Raw genomic sequence first — 13,367 nt, 5'->3', positions numbered from 1 at the left:
TTTAGATATCACTAGAAACGACGGGTGAAAGGAAACAGGACTTAGGTTAGTGAGAGAGAGAAATCTGGAGGATGGAACCCAGATCTGCAGACAAAGAAATAGATCTGACCCTTAACTCCAGCAAATTTGCCTGATTTGCTTGCAAAGCATCAACTTCATGGAAACATGAGGGTATTTCTGTATGGTTTGCCATGTCTAAAAATAAAAGACATAAGTTTTTAAATTAAAATAAAGGAAAATATAGCCACAGCATTAAGTAAACCAAACATTCAGTGCTATAAATAAACTATTGTTTGAGAGAAGCAACAGAGTGTAATGGAACTGATCATGTCATGCTCAAAACCGTCTTCAAGCTTCCCATAATACTTAAAATAAAATATAAAGTCCCACCATGGCCTACAAAGTCCTATATGACCTGGCTCCTGGCTCCGTCGCCAACTTCATTTCCTACCACAATTCCCGGAACCTACCATCATTTCTAGCTTCTTATCCTCCATTTTCTTTTTTCTGGCTAAATGTTATAGTCTTTGGTCGACTTTCTATCTTCCCCACCAGACTTTTAGCTCCTTGAGATTTTAGCAGAGACATTTTTTCCTTGCTATATTCTGGTGTCAGGCCTATGGGAGTTGTTTAAAAATTGTTTTTTAATCAATAAATCAACAAGCAAAGCAACAAAATACTAGACTACATATTTGTTGATGTGAAAGTCAATTTCTTCAGTAGGTGACCTTTGAAAGATTGCTCAACCTTCTTGTGCCTCAATTTTCTCATCTCAAAACTAAGGAGTTTAATGAAGATTTTAAAGTGTGTGTACTAAAAAAAATTATTTTTCAAAAATAATGAAAGTCAGTTTTTTAGATTTGTGTATGCTTAACATCAATTAACAATACTCTTTAAAGGCCCTAAGGAATGAGGACCTGCATGGCTGAATTTTCTCCGTTTTTATTTTGAAATTTGTTTCGAAAAAATTGATAGTGTGTGCATACCTATCACTCCACATCTTTGTATTGTTGAAGTGCATTTCATTTTCTGCCACTGGACATCAAAAAGATGGAAGCCCAACTTTGTCATTTTTGCCACCTATATTTTATGATTCTCATACAGTGACAGGAACTAGTTGGAGTAATGTGGGCTTCAAAGCAAGACTGAAATACAGTGAAATGATTGAAACTAGATTTTTAAACAGCCCCCATTAAAGTCGCAGGGAAAATCCACACTCAAGTGTTTTATGATTTTCAGTTTGACTGATACTCTTTGTTTCTTACAATTAACTCAGCTTAGAGGTGTTGCTTTAGAGAATATGAAAACTAGATTGGTATATAAAACCCAGTGATCAAAAAACATGCTAACATTTGATGGATAAATAAAGTATAATAAAGAATTCTATTTCCCTTTAAGCTTATAATTCTATGGATTATATCCTTATGTAGGATCCAAAAGCTGGGACATTTTGAGCTAACCAAACATTCTCTTTCTTTTATGCCTTGTACACCATTGCATTTATATATATATATATATATATATATATATATATATATATATATATATATGTTTTTAAGCTATGTTTCAAATTAACTAACCTACCTCCTATTATATAGCCATGGGAATAAACTGAAAATGAGAATGTACAAATCAAAAATAGTAATGTTTAGAAAGAATCAACGTGAACACTGGCCAATAACTCTGCTGGAATCTACAGTGTCCCGATAAAATTGTACACACCATTTAGACATTTATAACATATCATTTATGCACTAGCTTTAGTAATGAGCATCTTGAACAAATATCACATTGTAATAAACAAACCAGGTGTTGGTTAATATCTTTCCACTCTACTCTTCAAGCTAAGATGTTCAGAGAGACAAGTATTTGTTTTTTCAGACAAACAGGATTAAATGAGAAAGCCAAATATATCACCAGCTCTCATTAAATATGTTTCCCTTCCTTGTTATGTCAATGCACCCCATTACACTGGTCAATCTGCCAATGGCTCATCCCTAACCAACTATTTGAATGTTGTTTTATTTCTTGCCATCACCCAGAGGAGCACAGTAGCCCTATGCTCTGTGATAGGGACAATCTGTGTGGTAGTGGAAAGAACACAGACCTTGAAGTTAGACTAAGCTGAGTTTGTTTCTATTTGACATTTTAACTCCATATGTATAACAAATATGCCTATATTGCTACTTGTTGACGTTTCAGTTTTAGGCATTCTCTATTGACTTTCCTTATGGAAGACAAAGACTTAGTTATCTTTCATCTCTCTCCACTCCTACCCACTCATGAACTCATCTTATCTCCTTATACTGTTATACTATTGATTATATCATGGTCAGTGTTCATGTGACTGTAAATTCTTGTCACAGTTGAGCTGTGGAATATACTATGCTTTTATTTTCCTGTATAACTTTATATTTTTCTTTCAGTTAATAATAGTGTTATTTGTTACTGTTGTTACTAGATTAAAAAACAAAAAACACTAATCAAATTTTCATTCACTCCATTTATCATCTAAATCTCCTCTTAAGATATTCAGATGTATCAGGTACATACCAAAACTCCATTTATCATCTAAATCTCCTCTTAAGATATTCAGATGTATCAGGTACATACCAGTCTCTCATTCCTGTAGAAATATAGAAATAGAAGAACTTCTGACCTGCTTCAGTGTGGACTTGCTGTTGTCTACTCCTGTGTGGCTAACAGCTTGGGATCTCCCTTCATCTCTCTTCTGAGCTGAATCCCCAATTTCCTTTATCTCGTGTCTTTCTCTTTCTTGGTTTACTTTCTCATTTTGGTGGAGCATATTTTCCAGTTGCATCCTAAGAAAAGATAAATAAGAGGTAAATTTTTGAGAAGTCATGTCTGAAAATTTCTGTATTGTACTCCATATTTGATTGATAGCTTGGCTAAATATTGAGTTCTGGGTTGGAAATCACTCTCCTTAAGAATTTTGAACGCATTGCTCCAATGCCTTCTAGCTTACAGTGTTGCCCTTAAATATTGCAAACCTACTCTGACTTCTGATTTTTGTATATACTAATTTTTTTTTTTTCATTCTGGAAGCCTGTAGGATCTCCTGTGGGGTCTTATCTCTAGTATTGTGAAATGCTCTGGTGATATGCCTGGGTGTGGGTATATTTTCCTTTTTCCTCCTGGGCACTTAATGGGCTCTTTCAATCTAGAAACTCATTTACTTCCTCCTTTCCTTTCTTCCTAAGAGTTCTTCCTTTCTTCTTAGAAATTTCAGTTCTTGAAAACTGTACTGAATGATCTTCTTCATAACTTTCTCCCATCCATTTTCTCTGAATGAGACAGTCTTGAAGATCGTGTCACAGATTTTAGGAATGGAAGGGATCACAAAAGTACATCAACACCAAGCATCCAGGGGCTGAAGTCCTGCTAAGGATTATTATTACTACATAACAGATAAGGCCAACTGATATCTAGAGTTTTTAAGTGATTTGTCCATTGTCACTCTGCCAGTTAGTCTTAAAAAATAACTAAATCCCACTTCCGTGATTGCTAGGCTTTCCGCTACATAAGATTGTCTCCCAAGTAAAGAATACAAAGACTTTTTGTGAGTTTGTTAAGTTCTTTCTTGGCATTAATTGAAAGATGATGAAAATTTTGTGGGAAAAATGATTACCTCTTAGCTCCATTGGTATCCTACCAGCTAGCTCCAAGCCCAAGTGACTTTATATTTATGAAATGACAATGCCATTTGCTTACTTCATGTTCATTGTTAGATTTCATTTAATGGCTTATCTTATGTATCTTTTGTATTCTTCAGAATTCCTAGCACATGCTGTGCACATAAATACTACTTAAGCTCTTGTTCAATTATTTTCTTCCTATTGCATTCTTAGATATTTATTCATTGACAAATTGAGAGTTTATTCCTTATACTCAAGGGACTCAAATATATGACAAAATAGTCTTGTGTCACACACAGTTTTGGGTTTTTTTTTTCTTGGATCTTATTGTTTACTTCTTAATTCATTTGACCTCAAAATGTTTAATCTATTGCTGTTTTTCACTTGGAAAACTTTTCCTCACCCAGAGATTTAAAAAACATTCACTTTACCCCACCCAGAGATTTTAAAGATATTCATTTGTTTCTTTTAATTCTTCAATTCATGTGTATGGTGTGAGCAAATGGTCTTAGCTAGTATTTTTTCCCTCAGTAATACTTCAGAATTGTTGCTGAATAATATTTTCCTTGCCTATTGATTTACAACGTCTACTTTATTATACATTACACTTTCTTTTATTCTAAGATTTGGTTCTGAATAATTTGTTCTGTTTCATTGTCAAAGTATTTTAAAATTAGTACCACATTGACTTAATTGTTGTAATTTTATAGTGTTTTTTAAACAATATGGCAGTCTTTATTACTGTTTGCAAAGATTTTTGAAAAGTTAATTTGCACATGTTTATGGCATCAACTGAATTCAAGAACAGTGCTTCCCAATCCCAGAGTCTTCAATCCCCTGAATAGGGCACATCAGAACTCAAGTGATACCCTCCTCCCTTTGCACAGATTAGAATGTGCCCTGTTGGGAATTACTCTGTGTGAGGAAAGACATTGCAGCGGGGTTTATGTAATGCCTAGGAGCAGTGTGGAGGCAAGAAAAAGAGGATACAGAGATTTTTTTAAAAATCAAGTTCTAAATTAAATTCCATTGAGATTTGTTTAGGCTGGCTTTACATTTATACATTATTTTGAGGGAAAGTGTGGATTTTTACAGTATTCAGCCTACTTGCATGGAAACATAGTATGTCTTTCAATTTATATGTTTTCTTTTATTTCTCTCAGTCATTTTGTAGTTTTTTTCATTGAAGCCCCACACGTCTCTTGCTGAGAGATGGTACTTAGTTTAGGTTTTTTGTAATTTACGAAGTGGCATATTTTAATATCATGTCTATCTGAATGTCTTAATGTTAATGATTTTATATATTTATTTACTTATTTCTTGTCACAGTACCAAACTGCTTTGTTATAGACCCTCAATCCTGGGAGACAGATTTATTTTGAAATTCTGAAGCTTAACTTTTTGGAAAGTAACATTGCACCTATAGCATGTATATAGAGTATCCTCAGTAGAGCCTCGGGCACAGCCTATAATCAATGTGCTAGTAGACTGATAGTCATATTTAAAAAGGATAAATAAAGACTATAAAGAGCCTGACACCCGCTGAACTCAGATTTTACTGACAAGTGGGCGTGGGCATCAAACTTAGGCACGGAAGTCTGACTTCAGAACTTTCTGGATTTCTGAAGTATAGCTAAGAGTTGGTGACCAGTAGTTCTAATGTTTTCAAGGTTCACTCTCTTATATGTTCTAGGAAAAGAATCACTTTTTTCCTTTTCAATGGATATACCTACATCTGTTTCATTTCTTACTGTATTTGCTAAATCTTCCAAAACAATATTTAGAAAATAATCATGACACTGTTGTGTGCTGCTCCTTAAAGTAGGTTGTTGACTTTGTCATGCTAAAAAAGTGTCCTTTACTACGTTCCTAAAAAATCAACATTGAATATGAAATTTTATGGTCTTTTCCCCTTTGTGTTAGTTTCTGGTTGCTGCTGTAACAAATTACCTCAAATTTGGTGGCTTAAGACAATAAAAACTTGCTTTCTGACTGTCTGGAGGTCACAGTTCAAAATCACTCTCACTGGACTAAAGTCAAGGAGTTGTCAAGACTGGTTTCTTCCGGAGGCTCTGAGGGGAGAATCCTTTTCCTCGTTTTTTCCAAGTTATAGAGGCCACCTGCATTCCTCAGTTTGTGCCGCCTTCCTCCTCTTCAAAGAACATCACTCCAATCTCTGCTTATGTTGTCACATAGCCTTCTCTAACTTCTCTATCTCTTCCGCCTCCCTCTACTACCTTATATGATGTAATTCAGGATAATCTCCTCATCTCAAGATCCTTAACTTAATCACAACTGCAAAGTCGCTTTTATATATAAAGTACATATTCATAGTTTCCAGGGATTAGGACACAGACATTTTTGGGGGGTCAGTATTTACCCTACTACACCCTGCTTTTAAGATGATCATATATATTTTGTTATTTGAACATTAATGTGATTCTGTAGGTTATGTTGACAAATTTTTTCTAATATTAAACCATCTTTGTGTCCTGGGGTAGACCCTATTTGGTTATGGTAGGTTAGTCTTTTTATATTTATATATAGTTTTAATGTTTTTTTCATGATATTTTTTAGTAAGTTGGTTCTATATTCATACTTTATATTAGCCTACAATTGTGTGTGTGTGTGTTCTGTTTTTTTTACTTAGGTTTGGTAACTGTATAGGAGTCAGGTAATAAAAACTCAACTTACACTAGCTTAAGTGAAAGGGGAGTTGTCTTTACTTATATAGCTGGAAAAGATGCTGAAATATCTCAGAGGATTGAAGGAAAAGTTGAATTAATTATACCTCAGGGATTGCAAGTAGTAACTGTTGACCCCAGAGCTTTCTCTCAGTCTGTCTGTCTCCCTCTGGGTGTCACCTGCATTTTATATTAGGATAGACAGGCCCTCTCCATGCGCCAGGAAAGATGGCCACCAGTAGACCAAGCCCAATATTTCTAGAGTAAAGAAGGAACTCTTCTTTCTCAGCATTGGATGTAAGAGATGCCTCATCCAAGGTCATGTCCCTTTCCAAAGGTGGCCTACATCCAAAGGCTGATTGATGTGGGAGTAAAAAGCATGGACCACCTCATGCAAACTTAGGGCTTTCCTAGCTTCAGAGGGCCTTCCTGAGGATGTACTGGGGTCTGTATCACAAGTCAGCTTCTCCCTCTGCCCACTCCTGTTCCTTCTGTCTCCCTTCAGAGATGTTGATCCTTAGGACACTCCTTAATAAACATCCTGTCTGCTAAACACAGTATTTCAGAGTCTGCTTCCCAGGGAACACAACCTGGACTACTTGAGTGGAACTGTTTGCTGGGAAGATTAAAAACTAAAACTGCTCTAATCATTTCAATTTTAGTTGATGCTATCATATTTAGTACTTTTTTCCTACTTATTCATACCTGAGATTTAGCTATAGTATTCCTGGCAGGGGTAGGAGTTGGGGTTGGTTCTTATCCAGTTTTATACCAGTGTTGATGTCTTTATGAGAGAAAATGGAATGAGGTGTTTTTTTTTCTTTCTTTTTTAACTCTGCTATGGCATGGATTACTATAATTAGAAATTTTCCATTTTTAAACTTTAGGGAAAATTTTCCTGTAAAACTAGCTGGGCCCAGAATCTTTTTTAAAGACTAATTTTTTTATAAAGGAAGCAAATAATTGCCATATGATTGGTGAAGAAGAGAGGACTGTGCCTAAGGTTCAGTTCAGTGCTGCATTTATACCCTTGAGCTAAATAAAGGCAGGCAAACTTATTTAACTCCTCCATCCCTTTTGTTTTCACAGCTTTAACCCATACATGCTATTTTGCTTTGGCTTCAGAAGGGAAAATGTGGGAATTTCAAGATTATGTTTCTCTGACCAACCTCATCAAAGCTATAGTTAATAGAAATTCTCCCCTCACTGTAGCATATAGCTTTGCCTTTTTCCCACTTTAAGAACTATTTTAGTCTCTCTCTCCTTGTATTTTTCATGTACATGTCCATTGAATACTGAGAGAGGATTTATCAGGAACTGTTAACATCCCACCAAATTGACACAGAAATCCTAATGTCTTTCTATAACAGTAGAAAAGTTCACACTGGCCTATGCTACAACCTCTCCTGCTCTCTTCACCCAAAGAACAGCTCTTACACACACATACACACCAGAGTACTGAAGGTGTTCTCTTGATTGCATTAACTGTGGATAACAATGCATAATATTAGCACTTCTATGGTGTTTGATAAATATGATCAGTTTCAACTTGGGGCAACATGATACTGGGGAATTCTTAAGGCAGAATTTCCCTCTTGGATTCCACAGTTGTCTTAAAGAGTGGTGAAATGACAAGGTGCTTCTCCAAGGAAACTCCCTGACAAATCTTGTTTTCTAAAGAAAAGTAGAAAAGAGGTGAGGAGTGAGGAGAGGAGAGAACAAATTTAATTTCGTAGTCTTGTACTTTCATTTAATTGGTCATGTTTCTTGTTTGGCTATGAGATTGCCCACGTATTTAATTTTTTTTACTACAACTGGTATAAACAATGCCTTATATCTGGCAATATGATTGTAGACCAAAATAAACTCCGATTTTCTTAAAGACAATTCATATTTTTTAAATGTTATAGAGAACTGGATTTGAAATGTAGGGTATTTGGTTCCAGTAACTGAAATTTTAGAGTGGCCCAAAGGTTTTTAGTGCACCCTTGAAAATTGCTGCGCTAGGGACCAGCCTTGTGGTGTAGTGGTTAAGGGTTCCCGCTCCGCTTTGGCGGCCTGAGGGTTCACAGGTTCAGATCCCGGGTGCGCACTGACACACTGCTTGTCAAGCCATGCTGTGGCAGTGTCCCATATAAAGTAGAGGAAGACAAGACACTGATGTTAGCTCAGGGCCAATCTTCCTTGAAAAAAGGGGAGGATTGGCATCGGATGTTAGCTCAGGGCTGATCTTCCTCACCAAAAAAAAAAAAAATTGCTAAACTAAAATAAAAACCATTTAGACAGAGTAGGGAGAAAAGGTAATTGCATTCATTTGTTTAACTTAATGGAATCAGCATGTTGCCGATGCCTTTTCATGTGAGCTGGTAGAAGGAGATTTTATTTTTGATCCCAAATAATAATTATTGGTCCTGAACAAATGAGAATGGATGCTAACAGTGTCATTGTTTTTTGTTTGTTTGTTTTGTCCTAGACTACCTCTACGACTGGTAGGGGTTGATGAAAATATATTTATCTGTAAGATTTGATTAAAACGAACATTTTGATCCCTGAAATCTTCGAAAGCATTCTCTCTTTTTCAGTCGTATGGTCTGTGAGCGGAGCTTCTCAAACTTGAATGGGCACATGATTCACCCGGGGATCTTGTTAAAATGCAGATTTTGACTCCATAGATCTGGGGTGGGGCCTGAGATTCTGCATTATTGATCAAGTCCCAGGTGATCCTGGTCCACGAACTACACTTTCACTAGATCAGGATAACCCAACCCTTCTTGTCCTACGTCTGTCAGTAAGGAACTATGTGATCTTGGGTATGTTACCAATCATCTTGAGAACTTGGATTTTCTCTTTTTTAGTGTAAGGTTATTTGCCTACCCACATGTATAGAGCCTCTTAAAAAAATCTAATATGGGAATTCCAAGGTATCAAATGATGAATCACAGGTAGCTATCTTCATTTAAAAAACATTTCTTTAAATAGCAGCTTAGAATTCACAAGGGTACATTGAAGGGATATTTTGGGCCAATAATTCCACTTAATTCAACAAATCTTTATTGATCCCCTTTTGGGTGAAGGCTTTTTGCAAGATACCTTCAGGCAAACCAAAGATAGTGATGACTCTGTTCCTACCCTATTAAAATTTGTAAACTGGGAGGTTATTAGGAGTACTGAGTAAAATTTACCTAATATCTTGGGAAGGATCTCATGTAAGGGTGAAAACTTACCTTGAAGAGGGAGAGAGTCTAGTGGGGTATCTATGGCAAACCTTAGGAGCTTCTTTTTTTTTTTTTTTTTTTTTGCCAGTTCATATACTAAAGAGAAGTTTGAGGTACAAGCCTGTGGGAGCTGTGCTGGAAACTTTGGGGCCAACCTGAGGAACACTTATGAGTTCGTTTTTCATACAGCGTCTTGCATACTCATGTCAACAATTACAGACAGAAAACCAAACAGTCTTCTGCGGAGCTCTGGCAGCTAACTATCACACATAAGCCCCAGGAGGGTTCTTCCTTGCATACCTGCTTAGTCAGGGTCTATAGCGGGGGGGACTATGACTATATTTCTGCTATTTGTTGGCTATAATGCCCACAAATATAATCTGGTAAACAAAGATAGAGAAAGATAAATGCAACAAAAGAAGGACAGATTGTTATAGTGGTCAAAGGAGTCAGAGATTATATTTTAGTGCAAAACCATCCAAGACTCCATAGAGAAGGTGGTGTTTGAAATGGATCCAAAAGGAGAAAGAAGATTTCAACAGGAATACAGGTAAAAGAGGCATTTGGGATGGGGGAGATGCAGCTGGGAAAGCAAAGGGAAGTTCATCAACTCCTCTAGTTTGGCCAGTCCAAAGCACATGTTTGAGAGTTTAGTAAGAGAGAATAAGACTACAATGGTAAGCAAGAGTCAGATTGTGAAAAGCTTTGAATGGCAAGTGAAGGGTCTGTAATTAATCTGCCACACAGTGGTGATTCATTAAACATTGCAAGTAGGTAAATAATATATTTGAATGTGGGCATTAGGAAGATTTATCTGGCTGCTGTATAGAAGATATATTGGGAAGGAGGTTGGTAGGGAGAACCGTAAGGAGGGCAGTGGCAATAGGAAAAGAAGCAAGGGGAGATTTGAGATTCCTTTTAGATGTTGATTGAAAAGACATGGCAATTTGTTTCGTATAGAAAGAGAGGGAGAAGACAATCACAAATCAACTGATAAGCTGAAGATTGGAGAGGATAGAAACTTCCATTTGAAATGTTGGTGCCTGCTGTTGATGGAAGGTCATTAGAAATACTCTCTGAAATAATAATAAACAAACATTTAAAGTGCAATTTGTCTGAGACCCTGTAAGGGTTTTTGGAAACACATTAGGCCCAACCCATTTCTCTGGGGATTGATAATTGATCAGGTCATATATGAATAAATTACCAAAAATTTTACTTTCTCTCTATTAACATAGGTCAGCTATGTAGGCCATTTATTTTATTTTATTTTTTTGTGAGGAAGATCAGCCCTGAGCTAACATCCATGCCAATCCTCCTCTTTTTGCTGAGGAAGACCGGCCCTGAGCTAACATCTATTGCCAATCCTCCTCTTTTTTTGTCCCCAAAGCCCCAGTAGATAGTTGTATATCATAGTTGCACATCCTTCTAGTTGCTGTGTGTGGGATGTGGCCTCGGCACAGCCGGAGAAGTGGTGCGTCGGTGCGCGCCCGGGATCCCAACCCAGGCCGCCAGCAGCGGAGCACGCGCACTTAACCGCTAAGCCACGGGGCCGGCCCCCTATTTTTTTAGAAAAAAAATTTACCAGTTATCTTATTTATGGTTGCCCTTCTATTATTTTAATCACGGAATTTGGGAACTAGAAAGGATCTTAAACTTCCTCCAGTGTGACTCATGTATTACACTCAGGGACATTTAAGTCCTGACAGAGTAAATGATTTGTCTAAGGTCATACAGCTAGTTAGCAATAGAATGATGCTGGTCTAATTGAGAGAGAACTATCCAACACAGCACTTTAAACCTGGCCAGTTAATAGCAGAATTTTGGATATTTTGGATAGTTAGGCCAAAGCACATTTCTTAAAACAAAATAACTCTGAATTGGCACATTTACTAAAGATTAGGAGCTCTCAAATCAGTGACACTTGATTTATTTTAAAATCTGGTTGTTTCTGCTTTCCACACACACAAAGCAGGTGGAGGGGGGGGCAGCAAAATAACCACATTATTCAGCAGCCCTTGGAAAAGGGTCACTAATCTCTTATCCCTCATCTACTCTTACTTTTTTTGTTTTGGTAGAGGTTGTAAATAAACTCTTGTCATTTGACCAGTTGGCATGGGGAAAGTCTTTTTTTCCTAAAGTATAGATACCATTTTACCCGCTATACTCAGAATCCATTCAGCCATAAAAAAGAGCTCCATTTTGCTGGTTGCCATCATGGAGCACTGCTTTGTCTCTCCACCAAACATCAAGGGTGGCTGACAGATCAGATCATTGACAAGCATTCTTGTCTTTGTGCCACACTTTTCAGCCCTTTTTGACACTATCTCCATCTATTGATACCCTCCTCCCCAAATCCTCTTTCCATCATCTCATATGACATACAAACCGATGAGGGACAGTCTTCAGCTGAATACGCTGTGGCCCCCTCATTTCTCGCAATTCCCCTTGCCCCTACTTCCCCTGCTGGCACACAGCAGTCACAGCTTCAAGAGTCCCCTTCTGACGCCGCACGCTCTCTGAAATGGTTATGTCGGCACTGTATTCCTAGAAGAGCTGGCAACTCTACACTCTTCCATCTTACCTATTTCAGCCATTACCAGGTTTTTACTTTGTTTTTTCTCCCCTTATAAAAAAACAACATAATGTGCCATCTTGGGTACTTCTAACTGCGGGCCCTGCCTCTATGGCTCATTAACATCATTTCTCAGTTCAGCTTCATCCACTAGTCTCTGCAGTGGTTTGACATCCGTCTCATTTCTGTGTTAAGTCTGACCCAATAAAAGACATCTCTTCCCAGCTTATCCTTTTCTTCTCGCAAGTGTGAATATAAGATTTATCAGTTATTAAGCTGTTTATTTTTTTAAAGGTATATAGCTTTGTGTCACTGTTGATTTCACTATTTGCAAACTGGCTTTGTCATTTTATTGATAGCACTTGAGTGAAGAGCTCCCTGTTAATATATGCAAACTCACAGCTCCCAACAAGCTTTCCAGCCCTGTTAATGAGAGGATTAGCAAGAGCACTGCAATGTATTTAACCTGCGGCACTAGCTCTGTTTCAATAAGACTTCAACAGTCTATTAAATGGAGTGGGGGCTCAATTAACCCACACAAAGGCCACTCTACTGAACGTGGCAGGGAGGACCACATTTAGCATCTGCCTAAGCAGCTTGTTGGAAGCTGGAAATAAAGAGGGTGACATGTTCTTGCCTGGAGCTATGATATAACTGAAATGGTGATTTTAGTTCATCTGGACTGACTGAATAGGTGACAGCATTGAAACCTACTACTATCTCACCATATGATAGTTTTTTAAAAAATCAGAATATACTCAACGGTCACTCCATCCCCCATGCCTTCTTCCAAGGGAGCACCTCCATTGTTCCTGGGTCAGTAGGAGTCATGGATTATGGATTTGAAGACGGAGGGTGTCAGAGTGTGACATTTTGTGGTTGGGGAGGAGACACGATGGTGTACACAAAGATGTCCCAGGAAATGCGTTATGTTCACACAGCATTTCGTCATATAATTAGAAGCTAGAATTGGGTCCTCATCTGTTGTAAGTAAGCATGTTTCACCAGACAGACAGCCAAAGGCCAAAGGCCAGCCATTTCCTTCTGGGATTCAATGTACAAGTAATAGCAAATCACTAAACTGGATTCTTCTAAACCTTCACTTGAATTGTGTCAGAATTGTTGGCTTATGTGGCTTGTAGAGTCAACTATCTGTCAGGAAATCCAATGTGTCTTGATTGTTCCAGGATTTCAAGTCAAAAATGGAAGTTGACTAATTAAGTAGAATGGTGTTTGT

This window comes from Diceros bicornis, chromosome 2 (assembly GCF_020826845.1).
Source record: "Diceros bicornis minor isolate mBicDic1 chromosome 2, mDicBic1.mat.cur, whole genome shotgun sequence".
NCBI lineage: Eukaryota > Metazoa > Chordata > Mammalia > Perissodactyla > Rhinocerotidae > Diceros > Diceros bicornis.
This window is presented reverse-complemented; position numbering follows the sequence as displayed.